Below are 15,817 nucleotides of genomic sequence, written 5' to 3' on the forward strand. Positions count from 1 at the left end.
AGCAGCGGACCAGGGAAGTTATCTCCACGCGGTGCAGTCGGCTGGGTTCGCTGGCGGCCCTGCGCAGTGATGGAGCGTGTGTGGAGCTGTCCAATTGCTACGAACTTTGTGGTTCACCAACCCAAGACGTCAAGGTTGAGTAGTGGTTTCAAGTACTCAAACCACGTCCATTCATATTGTGGTTAATCTCGGTGTTTGGCTGTTGGGGAGGTTTTCCTCTGAGCAACACTGTTTGTGTTGCTGAAATTTAGCTGCCATGCGGTGGAATTAACTATATTGATTGACCAGTCAAGTGCATCAGCGGAGTTTTCTGCCTTGTGGCCGTTAGTGTTCCGGTTACCTGCCCTGGCCATTAACATAATTTCAGGCAGTGTCCTTTCCTCACCTGTTGTTGCTGTCCAACATGGTGTGTGGTTTTGACACCTTAATACATATACATATTTGATTGTGGATAACGCCCATAACATTATGTGTTTGAGTCCTGATGTTCCGATTGGTGGAAGCAAGTCGTTTGTCGGTCGGTCCATGGCTGTCCCTTGGTTGGGTTCTGACGGATCAAGTGTAGTTGGGCTCACCACCAGTCTCACCTAAGTGAACGAGGGCAGACTGACCCCCCTGAGGCTTCTGTGCCATGTTCTTTGTTGTCCTTCTCACCGGTGTTTAATTGATTGTTTATAATCTATCATAGCCAATGATTTAAAAATTTTTTGTTTTTACTGGATTTGATGTATTTTTGAAATTTGAAAATTCAGTTGTGGTCCTTCAGCCACTTAAATCCTTATTCTAAAAAAAAAAAAGAAAGTGGCCTTCTGTCTTTGAAAGGGTATGGTAAATTAAAATCTTGAAAATTTTGTTGTAGGCCTTCAGCCGTTTGTACGGAATCTTGTTTATGTTTGTCTATTCACCCTTGCCTTGATGCTCTCAGCCTCACTGTGTATATTTATATGTTAATTATTTTATTTGCAGTTTTAACTGCATGTTTTTACCACTTGAGATTCATCTGGTTACTTTAAGATTCTTGTTTGAAGGCCTTCAACCATGAAATAATTGCCTTTTGAAACTCGTAGTTCTAAAGGTTCGGATATGTGCCGTTTTGGTTTAAAGGAGTTATTAAATTACAATAAATTACAATTTTGAGTGAACCTGACTGACATCTTATTTGGCCCTTTCCAGAGTCCTAATAATCTGTTTTGCTCAGCGGGTTTAGCAGGCGTTTTAATCCCCTTGAATCCTGTTCACAAACGGCAGCACCACAGGTCGATTCACCAGATCGACGAACATATTTGCAGGAGCATGTGTGGGATAACCATGCGAGTGCTCCTGCTGTCATAGGAAATCATACCTCAAACCCTCAGACTGTAACTCCAGGTGTAGGTCCAGTGTGTCTTGTACGCAGACAGGTCGCTTGCAGGCCCTCAACTGGACTCATGCTAACCAACACATGGCCGTCATTGGTAACGATGCAGAACAGCTTTCGTCAGAAAACACAAGAGATCTCCACTCCGTCTTCCAATGAGATCCCACTTGACACCATCGAAGTCGCAACTGGTAGTGGTTTGGTGCCAGTAGAATACACCCTATAGGTAGCGTGGCTCTTAGCTGTCGTTGAAGTAACCGATTTGCAATAGTTCTTTGCGTCACTGTGGTGCAACTGCAGCTCAAATTGCTGCTGTAGATGCAGTATGATGTGTCAGAGCCATACGCCGGACACGATGGTCTTGGCATGGGACGACATGTCTGGCTTACTTTCTGAAGCTCGTATGTGCTAAAAGATGGCCAATGGTTATATATCATTCAATGCTGAAAGTCGCAGGAATAAATGGCCAAGTCGTATGGCCTATTTTGCAAGCGAGTCGATGTAAGGAGACGTCGAGATTTTCGTTGAACTGGAAGATATGGATTGGCTCTAGAGCACTTGTAAAGGTTATAACACTATACCTCAACAGAACAAATAGTCCTGCTACGGGAAAATACTATTATACCAGGAATTGTGCTTTTATTATACACCTGTTATATAATGTTACCCCTTTTACAGGAGTTGACTGTGATGTATGACTGATGGATATGGAAATGAGACTATTAGTTCTTTTCTTATGAGTTTTCTAGCTGTTAGAAAGCAACAGAGTAAAAAATGGAATAATACTGAATCTAGGACCTTTCTGTACCAAGTCCATCAAGTGGTTTCTCTAATGGATTTATGATCGCCAGCCTATCTAGGCAAAGAAATAGTTAAGATTCAGAAGAGCAGAAGAAGTAAATTTGACCTATTTTTCTGCTGTTCCCTAACTTAATTTCACAAATAAACATAACTTTTCAGGATATTGCTCTGATAAAGACACAGAATTCTTTTAGCTGTTACACCCACATACATACATAGTTCTGATCTCGAATTTTTAGTCATCACTATGTGCTAAAGAAATTTGGCTAGAAAAATCTGCTAATATCATAACACACACATTTAAATGTACTCAGACACTTTGTTTTTATCATTCTCTTAACAGATGATCTGTCAAAAGCCAAAGGCAGAATGCGGTCACTCTATATAGTCATTCAGTATTTTTTGCAACCCTACTTCAGTGTTACTGGACCACACAAGCGACTTCCTTTATGTAACTCTGTACTTTACTGAATCGCATTTATAACTGAAAGAGTTTTATCTTTACTTTACTCAAAGCTTATTTACTAATTTTCAATCTACTTATTGCTACAAAGAGTGTAAGAATATTAAAACTGTTAAATTTGTCTGAAAACATCTACTTTAGTACTGAAGCAAAATTTCACTTCAGCACTTCTACTTCGTAAATCAACAGTACTTTTACCTTCACTTTAGAAGTTAGTTCACAACAAGTATTTTCAAACATTTATTCGAAGGTGAAAATTAGTGCTTATTATTTTTATTATTATTCTCGTGTCAGAAACGTAGAGGTACATGTACATAGATTTTACGCAGTTATGATCAAATTATTTTTGACCAGAACTTGGTCACTTCCAGTGCATTTTCTGTTGCTTGTTGAAGATCATCTTCTGTACGGGAGACTGGGCACAATCGACACCGAAGCATGTGCCAAACTGTCTGTTCTTCTCCACAGTTACACCGAATATCATTTGGATCAGTGTATCTCCACCCTGCCAAATTAATTTTTGACCTTCCAACTCCGGGTCTCAGTCTGTTCAGGGACTTCCAAGTTGTCCATTCCCCGCCACGGCCTGGAGGTAGAGCTTCAACAACTCTTTTCCAACCAGGCGGAAGCTAGGTCGTAGCTGTCCATAGTTGTAACCTAGCTTTTTCAGCAGTGGCTCCAAGTTCCTTTGATGTATTAAGGAAACTCTTCCTTGACTTCAGTCGTTGCGGGTGCGGTTCATGCCCGCACAGAGGATGGGTAATTTCCTGTTCCACTGCCTTTCTTTCCTTGTTCGCAGCAATCTCTCTTCGAACAGGGGGTAGTGCTATTCCTGCGAGGTGGTAAAGCCTTTCGACTGGAGTGAATTTCAAGCAACCTGTCACAGTACTGCAGGTTTCGTTGAGAGCTACATCCACCTTTTTGGCATGAGTGCTTGTAGATACTGTATGAAGCACTTTAAATATTTTTATAACAGATTCACTCGGAATAATCAAACACCAGGAAAGGACTCAATATAGGTCAATGATTAGGAATAAAACAAGCGGGTGGACCAAATGTTGTTTGTTGTTGTTGTGGTCTTCAGTCCTGAGACTGGTTTGATGCAGCTCTCCATGCTACTCTATCCTGCGCAAGCTCTTCATCTCCCAGTACCTACTACAACCTACATCCTTCTGAATATGCCTGGTGTATTCATCTCTTGGTCTCCCTCTACGATTTTTACCCTCCACGCTGCCCTCCAATACTAAATTGGTGATCCCTTCTTTTACCAACCGATCCCTTCTCCTAGTCAAGTTGTGCCACAAACTTCTCTTCTCCCCAATCCGATTCAAAACCTCCTCATTAGCTATTTGATCTACCCATCTAATCTTCAGCATTCTTCTGTAGCACCACATTTCGAAAGCTTCTATTCTCTTCTTGTCTAAACTATTTATCGTCCATGTTCCATACATGGCTACACTCCATACAAATACTTTCAGAAACGACTTCCTGACACTTAAATCTATACTCGATGTTAACAACTTTCTCTTCTTCAGAAACGCTTTCCTTCCCATTGCCAGTCTACATTTTATATCCTCTCTACTTCGACCATCATCAGTTATTTTGCTCCCCAAATAGCAAAACTCCTTTACTACTTTAAGTGTCTCATTTCCTAATCTAATATCCTCAACATCACCTGACTTAATTCTACTACATTCCATTATCCTCGTTTTGCTTTTGTTGATGTTCATCTTATACGCTCCTTTCAAGACACTGTCCATCCCGTTCAACTACTCTTCCAAGTCCTTTGCTGTCTTTGACAGAATTACAATGTCATCGGCGAACCTGAAAGTTTGTATTTCTTCTCCATGGATTTTAATACCTACTCCGAATTTTTCTTTTATTTCCTTCACTGGTTGTTTAACACGATAATTATTCTAAAAAAATTGCCTTTGAATTATTGGTTCATTCTAATCATACAGTTCGTAACCTGTTGGCTGTAGGCGTTGGGTGTGGAGGGTAGTAGTGGCGGTTAAACTACCCATGTTACGAAGTAGGGACTAATTAATTATTCTGAGCGTCGTTTTAACGTCCGTAACTTAGCCCAACTAGTACCAACGCCGTAATAACTCAGTAGTCGCCATCTGAGGCTACTGTGCAATAATTTCCAGGCAAGGCATTACCTGCTCAGTCCGAGTGATTTCTCTTTCTCTGCTGCCTAGAGACTGCGCCTTCTCGTCCCCGCTCGCTCTATAGGTAGCGCACCAAAACCCAAACCACGATTTACGCTTCCCACAGGAATATCTGTACAGTACAAAAGCACACCATCTTTTACATATCACACATCCTACACATCCCTAAGTGTGCACCATTTGATACAAATGACAACTTGCCAAATATATAAAATTACATACACGAACGTTTTCACTTCATTAATCCATATCAAAATATTATTTAGTAAATTGTACGTTTCACATATTTCTTTACACAAGTTACAAACAGACGTTAGCAAAGCATTCTAACATCACATGTATCATGCTTTCCAAATAATCTTTGCGTATTACTCTTTAAAAGCAAGGACATTATAAATTAATGACTGACTGGATAATACTGTTAGAAGGTAAATTGTAAATCCAGGTATTCCTTTATCTTTGTCCTCTACCCTCGGGGAAATTCTAAAAGCTGACGGGGAAAGGAGAGAAATCGGCACTAGTGCAACCAATCAAAATGTTGAAAACTTGATGAAGAAATGCAGACAGTGACAGAAGGAAGAGATGCACTTGCAACTCACGCGGTGCTTATTTCTGTCTTGCGGTTATTTTATATGCAAAAACTACTGTGAGGACGAAACTACTGATTCAGAGAAAATGCACAATACATAAAACGACGAAAAATCACTTTTTTATCACAGCATATACTCAAAACCATCTGTGAACTAAAAATCGCAACATAGCTAATGCTTTTATCTGTTTCGATTTGCTGTGCACCTATTGTACTATGTCTTCTGTTAAGAAAAAAGTAATGAAGTTTGTTACAGTTAATCGAATGGTTTCATTCCGTCCAAGGCTATATCCACGATTTGAATTTATCCAAACAGAAACAGTAAATGAATCTCAGAGATGTCCTGCGATCATTAATAATAGAACAAAGAGAGAACTGGCCTATTTTGGTGCTGTGGGTTGCCCACATCAGGGGCAGGTATGCACTCAGGGGCAAACCTATTGTTGTCCTTTGATTGACAGATATTTAACCTATTGTTCTCCTTTGATTGACAGATACGTAACCTATTGGAAATGGAAATGCCGTGTGGCTAGGGTCTCCTGTCTGGTAGACTGTTCGCCTGGTGCAAGTCTTTCGAGTTGATGCCATTTCGGTGACTTGCGTGACGATGATAAGGCCAACACAACACCCAGTCCCTGAGTGGAGAAAATCTCTGACCCAGCCGGTAATCGAACCCGGGCCTTTAGGTATGACATTCCATCGTGCTGACCACTCAGCTACCAAGGGTGTACACTTAACCTATTGCTCTCCTTTGATTGACAGTTACCTAACCTATTGTTCTGCTAAAAGTATCATTCCTTTTGATTGACAGCCACTTAACCTACTGTTCCCCTGCCCCCTCCCCATCCCCCCACCCCTCAGGAAACCTCCCCCCTCACAGCTACAGGTACACTTTCAGGTCTGAGTCATTTTAATAGCCCCTCTCACTCTTATCAATTTGATTGACTATTTCATTAAATTGATCAATTAATTAACCTCTCCCCCTCTGGTGAACCCCTTCACCTACCACCATCCATCCTGTCAATTGGTAGGAGAAAGACTCAGTTGATTGGTCATTTGGAGGGAATTCGGTTGCAGACAATGTATAGAATATTATTTAATTATTTATGACAGTGTATGGAATATAGTTTATTAATTCGTTAAGGAATTTGTCTGGAAATCGATTGCTATGTATGGAATATTGTTTAAACAATTTAGACAAGGTGTGTAATACAGTTTATTTAAACAATTTTGGGGTTCAAGGCACTGTATGGAATATATAGAAATTGGTTGCTCCTTGGTGGAGTGGAAGAATCTCATAACAGGAAATTCTAGGGTATATTGTTTATTTATAAAAAATTCACTTTGTGGGGGTTGGATTTCTCTTGCTCATCATTCTGTGCTGATTGGAAACATGTAGGTGTCGTAAGCAGTAATTACATGGGGCAAACATGTTGCATAATCTACTGTTGGGCACTGTACTCTGGGCGTCTTAAGCTAATGTTCGGCCCTTTGTTGGCACCTAACCTATTGTTCTGTTAAGTGGTTTTCCATGTCACCCCCATTTCCTTAAACTATCGTACCGCCTTTGATATCAAATTAAGTAATTAGTTATGTCCTCCCACCATTTTCTGGTACTCTTTTCGAATTTCACATGCTTTTGAACGCCATTTCTGCTGCATTCTTCTTTTTCACCCACCACCTTAAACTAATGCACTGTGTTTTATATAAAAATTATGCAAATTAACCTAGTATTCTGCACTACCTGCTGTTCTGCTTCATGTCACCCAATCACCGCCCTCCCCTCAACTATTGTACCACTAACACCATGTTGATAAACAAAATTTATGCAAATTAATTAAATCGATATTCTTCACATGTATGGGGTAGTTTCTTTAATTTGCAGTATCCTATTTGTGGGTAAAATCGATGAAATATAGTTTAGACAAAATATCGCTGGTAAAAAACACATCCCACCACCCGACGGCTGACACCGCCGACTCTGCACGTGCCTGCAGAGTTGGGGTGCTGTAGACCTGAGTTAGCATTCAAGGGCGGCTCCAAGCATGCAGCAGCAAGAGGTATCCAAGAAAACATCATAATATGGCGATGTGTATAAAATAGTTTTTTGCTGCTGAAAGAATCGCCTGCAGAAAGAAAAAGGCCAGGCAGTGCTCCCACACTGGCAAAAGCAGCAGTTTGATGGGTAAACTCAGTGATGAACGGTGTGTCCCATTAAGATTGCTAGGAAGAATGCAGCCTGTGCTATTCTGGGAAGCATTGCAACGTCTCTCTTGGCACTGGACCCACATTGCAGCTATGCGTCATGGCACCAGCAACGCTGCCTAGGTGAACAAATGTTTTGACACGTATTTCTTGGGTGTCATGTATCAAAGAGATGCCACTACCTCATCCTTGCAGGACCTGAACTGACACCTACACGTGGTTTGGCGGCTTACGGCCATGTCATCACTTCGCAAGGACTGCCAGTACATCCCAACTCCTGGGGGCATGTGTGGAGTTGGTGGCGTTCGCATTTGGGGTCGAGTGGCAGGATGTGTTTTTTATTAGCGATCTTTGTTTTTAAAGTATATTACATCTATTTCACCGACCAATAGGCATCTGCAAATTAAAGAAAACTGCCCCATACATGTGAACAATATCAAATTAATTAATTTGCATAAATTTGTTATATCAACATGGTGTTAGCAGTAAAATAGTTAAGGGGTGTGTGGGTGTAAGTGAGTGACATAGAGCAGAACAGCAGGTTAAGTGCAAAACACTAGGTTAATTTGCAGAATTTTTATGTAATACGCAGTACAGTAGTTTAAGGGGGGTGGGTGACGAAGAAGAATGCGCCAGAAACGGCGTTCAAAAGCATGTGAAATTCCAAAAGTGTACCAGAAAATGGTGGAAGGACATAAATAATTGCCTAATTTGGTATCAAAGGCGGTACAATAGTTTAAGGAAATGGGGGTGACATGGGAAACCACTTAATAGAACAATAGGTTAAGTGCCGACAAAGGGCCAAACATTGGGTTAAGACACCCAGAGTACAGTGCCCAACACTAGGTTATTCAACATGTTTGCCACATGTAATTACTTCTTACAAGAGCTACATGTCTCCAAACTACAAAGAATGATGAGCAAGAGAAATCCAACCCCCACACACTGAATTTTTTATAATTAAACTATATATCCTTGAATTTCCTGTTGTGAGAACCTCCCCCTCCTCCGCCAGATTGCCATCTTGGATTATGTCATAGAAGGGACAAAAGTGCCCTCTGGTGGCAGTACTGTGTACTAGGTCAGTTGGACACACTTGATGGTGGTGCTGCCTTTAATTGTTTAAATAAAGACTGAAAATTAACACTTATGTCCAGCACAGCCTGAGTCCTTCTCCAGCCAGTTCCTAGGAAGAGGTGGTGGTAGGGTGACTTAGGTTAGTGGAGGTAGCGCAAGTGCCCTCTTTCCCCCATTTTCTTAAGTTAGTGAAGGTAGCCGTGGTGCGTTGCATTCTCCTGATGGAATTTGAACTTCCGCCATTTTCTAAGGGAGGGGAGGGGGGAGGGGATGGGATTTACCAGAGGGAGGAGAGGTTAATTAATTGCTCAATTTAATTAAGTATTCAATCAAATTGATAAGAGTGAGAGGAGTTATTCCAATAACTCAGACCTGAAAGTGTACCTGTAGCAGTGAGTGGGGAGATTTCTGAGGGGGGAGGGGAGTGTGACGGGGTGGGGAACAATAGGTTAAGTGCCTTTCAATGAAAATGAAGGAACCTTTTAGCAGAACAATAGGTTAAGGACCTGTCAATCAAAGGAGAACAACAGGTTGCATACCTGTCAATCAAAGGAGAACAATAGGTTTGCCCCTGAGTGCATACCTGCCCCTGATGGAGGCAACATGCCTCAACAAATGGACCAGAACATAGCTTGTCTCACTACTAGGAACCAGGTTTTAAATTGTAAGACATTTCCAGGGGCAGATGCGGACTCTGACCACAATTTATTGGTTATGAACTGTAGATTAAAACCGAAGAAACTGCAAAAAGGCAGGAATTTAAGGAGATGGTACCTGGATAAACTGAAAGAATCAGAGGTTGTAGAGTGTTTCGGAGAGAGCATTAGGAAACGATTGAGAAATACAGGGGAAAGGAATACAATAGAAGAAGACTGGGTAGCTTTGTAAGATAAAATAAGAAAGACAGCAGAGGATCAAGTAGGTAAAAAGACGAGGGCTAGTAGGAATCCTTGGGTAACAGAAGAGAATTTAATTCATGAAAGGAGAAAACACAAAAATTCAGTAAATGAAGCAGGCGAAAAGGAATAAAAACGTCCTAAAAACGAGATCGTTGGGAAATGCAAAATAGCTAACAAAGGATGGCTAGAAGACAAATATAAGTTTGTAGAGGCATATATCACTAGGGATAAGATAGATACTGCCTATAGGAAATTAAAGATAAGTTTGAAGAAAAGAGAACCACCTGTATGAGTATCATGAGCGCAGATGGAAAATTTTGAGTTCCAGACTTCAGCAATCGATGGCGTATAAACGACTGAAGGTCTAGTTCTGTGGGCCCCATTTCCAGAATCGGCATACTGTTTGCCAGCTTGGCCAAATGGTCAGATCGTTCATTTCCCAAAATCCCATCATGACCGGGGATCACACCATAACTGTCCTTGCCAGCAAGATCAGCAGATCGCTCGCCAGCTGAACACGCATTGGACATCTGCAAAGAAGGAAAGCAGAAAGGTGGAAGGAGTATATAGATGGTCTGTCTATACGAGAGTAATGTACTTGAGGACGATGTTTTGAAAATGGAAGAGGACGTAGATGAAGATGAAATAGGAGATATGATAATGTGTGAAGAATTTGGAAGAGCACTGAAAGATATAAAACAAAAAAATGCCGCGGGAGTAGCCTTGGGAGTGCCAGCCATGACAAAACTCTACCATCTGGTGAGCAAGATGTATGAGACAGATGAAATACCCTCAGACTTCAAGAAGAATATAATAATTCCAATCCCAAAGAAAGCAGGTGTCGACAGGTGTGAAAATTACCGAACTATCAGCTTAATAAGTCATGACTGCAAAATTCTTACGCGAATTCTTTGCGGACGAATGGAAAAACTGGTAGAAGCCAACCTCGGGGAAGATGAGTTTGGACTTCGTAGAAATGTTGGAAGACGCGACACAATACTGACTTATCTCAGAAGATAGATTAAGGAAACGCAAACCTACGTTTCTAGTATTTGTAGACTTAGAGAAAGCTTTTGACAATGTTCACTGGAATACTCTCTTTCTAATTCTGAAGGTGACGAGGGTAAAATACAGGGAGCAGAAGGCTATTTACAACTTGTACAGAAACCAGATGGTAGTTATAAAAGTCGAGGGGTATGAAAGGGTGATTGAAAAGGAAATGAGACAGGGTTGTACCCTATCCCTGATGTTATTCAATCTGTATATTGAGCAAGCAGCAAAGAAAGCAAAAGAAAAATTTGATATAGGAATTAAAATTCACGGAGAAAAATAAAAAATGTGAGGTTTGCCGATTACATTGTAGTACTGTCAGAGACGGGAAAGGACTTGGAAGAGCAGTTGAATTGAATGTACAGTGTCTTGAAAGGAGGATATGAGATGAACATCAACAAAAGCAAAACAAGGATAATGGAATGTAGTCGAATTAAGTCGGGTGATGTTGAGGGTATTAGATTAGGAAATGAGACACTTAAAGTGTAAAGGAGTTTTGCTATATGGGAAGCAAAATAACTGATGATGGTCGAAGTAGAGAGGATATAAAATGTAGAGTGGCTCTGGCAAGTAAAACCTTTCTGAAGAAGAGAAATTTGTTAACATCGATTATAGATTTAAGTGTCAGGGAGTCTTTTCTGAAAGTGTTATATGGAGTGTATCCATGTATGGAAGCGAAGCATGGACGACAAATAGTTTAGACAAGAAAAGAATAGAAGCTTTCGAAATGTGGTGCTACAGAAGAATGCTGAAGATTAGATGGGTAGATCACTTAACTAATGAGGAGGTACTATATAGAACTGGGGAGAAGAGGAATTTATGGCACAACTTGACAAGAAGAAGGGATCAGTTGGAAGGACACGTTCTGAGGCATCAAGGGATCACCAAGTTAGTACTGGAGGGAAGAGTGGAGAGTAAAAATCATAGAGGGAGACTAAGAGATGAATACACTAAGCAGATTCAGAAGGACGTAGGTTGCAGCAGTTACTCGGAGAAGAAGAAGCTTGCACAGGATAGAGTAGCATGGAGAGCTGCATGAAATCATTCTCTGGACTGAAGACCACAACAACAACAACAACAACCAGTTTCTCTGGCGCTTCAGTGTAGAAGCACCCAAGGACGGAAAACATGCAAAATCGCTATCTAATTATTTGTTTAAATAATAAATGGAGGGGGGGGGCTCTGAAGGGTCCATGATGACCCCAATGAACCTCGCCGCTCGTACCGTCTCCCTGGACTCGTATCTGTTGTTTTTTAAGAGAGAGAGAGAGAGAGAGAGACTGAACATATTTCAATATTAATCATGGGAAAACAAGAAACAAGTAGCTAATCGTGTAAATGGTCGTGTGCAGGCATATTTTTTAGACTAAAAAACTGTAATACAATACCGTAAATCCGAGAAGTTCAACTTTATAGCGAGTGGTCGCAGTTATGGACCAAGAGGCATGGAAAAGATTGAACGAAACTACAGTTACACTGAAGCGTGTTTCACCTTTTAATTGTGGTCTGTTGTCGCCTCAGGAGCGGATCTACATCTACACTCTGCAAACCTCCGAGAGGTGCACAGCAAAGGATACGTCCGATTTACCAGTTATTAGGGTTTCTTCCTGTTCCATTCACGTATGGAGCGCGGGAGAATGATTGTTTGAATGCCTCTGTGCGTGCAATAATTATACAAGTCTTATTCTCACGATTCCCCTGTGAGCGATACGTAAGGGGTTGTAGTATATCCCTAGAGTAATCTTTTAAAGACGGTTCTTGAAACTTTGTTAAAAGACTTTCTCGGGATTGTTTACGTTCGTCTTCAATAGTCTGCCAGTTCAGTTACTTCAATATCTCTGTGACACTCTCCAACGGATTAAACAAATCTGTGAGCATTCGTGCTGCCCTTCTCTGTAGACGTTCAATATCCCCTGTTAGTCCTATCTGGTATGGGTTTCACATACTTCAGCAATATTCTAGGATGGGTCGCACGAGTGACATGTAGGCAATCTCTTTTGTGCACTTTCCCAGTATTCTACCAATAAACCGGTCTACCACATTCTTTACCCAGCACTGAACCTATGTGATCATTCCATTTCATATACCTACAACGTGTTACACTCAAGTACTTGTATGAATTGGCCGATTCCAACAGTGACTCATTGATATTATAGTCACAGGATACTGCACTTTTCATTTTGTGAGGTGTAAAATTTTACATTTCTGAACATTTAGAGCAAGTTGGCAATCTCTGACCACGTTGAAATCGTATCAGGATCTGACTGAATATTTATGCAGCTTCTCTCAGATAGTACTTCATTATAGACAACCGCATCATCTGCAAAAAGCCCGATTTTGCTGTTGGTATTGTCTGCAAGCTCATTAGTATACAACATGACCACAAGAGCCCGAACACACTTCTCTGGGACACACCCAAAGTTACATCTACATCTGACAATGACTCACCATCAAAAATAACAAGCTGTGTCCTCCCTACCAAAAAGTCCTCAATCCAGTCACAAATTTCAGTTGATACCCCATATAATCGTACTTTTGACAATAAGCAATGGTGTGGTACTGAGTCAAATACTTTTCGGAAATCAAGGAACACTGCGTCTACCTGGTTGCCTTGATCGAAAGCTTCGAGTGTGTCATTTACTCACTGAAAAAACTGTGGACAGGGTGAATTGACCTTAAAGGTGACTACGTTGAAATATAAGGCAGTTTTCGCCCGATAGCACTATTTTAAGTTGAGAAACTGAGAAATTTTCAGCTCGCGTTCCTCGTAATTTTTTTATCCTCTCTTCCGTTAATAAAGAGAATGGTGGAACGAGTCGTTGGAGACGTTTTGCTTCAGACCAGTGTTCAGAGTTCGAGACTCGTTGCACGTGAAGAATTGATTGTCTGAGCAGCCGTAATACCGTTTCTCGCTGAAGGTTTCACACCGTCCTCACATCGACAGGCTTTCATCGAAATGTCCCGCATCGACTGCCCTCAGGCAAACCGCAGGGAGCGATCACTGGCGCGTGTTGGCGTACTACACTCATGCTCATAAATTAAGGGTAATTGCAGAATGTGGTACCACACAACGTGGCACTACACAAAACTGGCACTAATACCGTAGGCACATAGGGAACACACACGACACAGATCTGTAAGTCACGGTATTGGTGATAAGTCGAGAAAACCGTCGTGAAACACTACAAAACGCCACTGTTTCCTGAGCATGTACCCTGACATCAATATGGGATATGATCACCGTGCACATGTACACAGGCCGCACAACGGGTTCGCATACTTTGGATCAGGTGGTCGAGCAGCTGCTGGGGTATAGCCTTCCATTCTTGCACCAGTGCCTGTCGGAGTTCCTCAAGTGTCCTAGGGGTTTGAAGACGTGCAGCGATACGTCGGCCGAGAGCATCCCACACGTGCTCGATGGGGTTTAGGTCTGGAGAACAGGCAGGCCACTCTATTCGCCTGATATCTTCTGTTTCAAGGTACTCCTCCACGATGGCAACTCGGTGGGGCCGTACATTATCATCCATCAGGAGGAACGTGGGACCCACTGCACCCATGAAAAGGTGGACATACTGGTGCAAAATGACGTCCTCATACACCTGTTCTGTTACAGTTCCTCTGTCAAAGACATGCAGGGATGTACGTGCACCAATCATAATCCCACCCCACACCATCAAACCACGACCTCCATACAGGTACCTTTCAAGGACGTTAAGGGGTTGGTATCTGGTTCCTAGTTCACGCCAGATGAAAACTCCTGTTCAGACTATACCTGGACTCATCTGTGAACATAACCTGAGACCACTGTTCCAATGACCATGTACTGTGTTCTTGACACCAGGCTTTACGGGCTCTTTTGTGACCAGGGGTCATTGAAATGCACCTTGCAGGTGTCTGGGTGAGTAGACCATGTTTGTTCAGTCTGTGTCTCTGGAGACAACTGTTTCAGTGTCTGCAGTAAGGTCCCGAGCAAGGCTACCTGCGGTACCCCGTGACCGCCTGCGGGCACTGATGGTGAGATATCGGTCTTTTTGTGGTGTTGTACACTGTGGACGTCCCGTACTGTAGCGCCTGGACAAGTTTCCTGTCTGCTGGAATCGTTGCCATACTCTTGAGATCACACTTTGTGGCACACGGATGGCCCGTGCTGTGTTTGACCAGCCTCCAGTCGCCCTAGTACTCTACCCCTCATAACGTCATCAATATGTGTTCTTTAGCCATTTTCAACACACAGTCACATTAGCACGTCTGAAAACGTCTGCACACTTACTCGCTGCATAGTACTTTGACATGCACCAACACACCTCTGCGTATGTGGACTGCTGCCAGCGCCACTGTGCGACGATCACAGGTCAAATGCACCGCATGGTCATGCTACGAGGTGATTTAAACTCGCAAACCACCCACCAGAGCGTTGTTTCACCATGTATCAGCATTATCCTTAATTTATGAGCATGAGTGTAGTTCGAAGAGTCGGCTCAACACTCAGGAGGTGGGTTCAGAGCACATACACACGGCCCTCCCAACTCGTTTTCTGCACAAACCCAGCGGGGTGGCTGAGGAACTGGTATAAAGCAGGCTCTGGAGTCACGTTGTGGTGGATTACAATTAGAAACTGCTTAAACAGGAACCGTCATAAAGAAATCGTTTTGGGGAAGGCGAACCAAAGACTGCGTGTGCCCAGCAGAAAAATTAAAAGAGGCAGTAAACCAACTAAAGAGTTTGCTTGAACTACGCTTTTCCGTTCTTTTCTGGAGTATGCTGCGCTGTGTGGGATCCTTACCACACAAGACTTGAAAGTCGGACATTCATACTCTTTTTTTGGAAAGTTGACCACTGATTCTGTTGTCGCGTGCAGTCATGAACTCTGAGTCCGAGATATTATTATCGCGAGTGGTAGCGAGCGAATAGTTGTTGGTAATAGGTCGTGCACGATAAGGTGGCCGATGTGGAGAGACAAGTTTTCGTCCAAAGAGCTGGGCGAGCTCGTTCGTTTGTTCAGAAGGGGAGGCCAACAACCGTTTGCCGCCTATCGGCCGGTCGGCGATGACAGAATCGACGCGCACGATTTTACAGAAACGATTCGGTAGAAAAGATCATTTTTGCGTTACTTGTAGCTTTATATGTCAGGTTCATTATGACCTGACGAACACTTGACCTCTTGACCCTTAAGACCTCTTAGCAACAAATAATCCTGAGTTGATA

The sequence above is a fragment of the Schistocerca serialis genome, chromosome 10, assembly GCF_023864345.2.
Source record: "Schistocerca serialis cubense isolate TAMUIC-IGC-003099 chromosome 10, iqSchSeri2.2, whole genome shotgun sequence".
NCBI lineage: Eukaryota > Metazoa > Arthropoda > Insecta > Orthoptera > Acrididae > Schistocerca > Schistocerca serialis.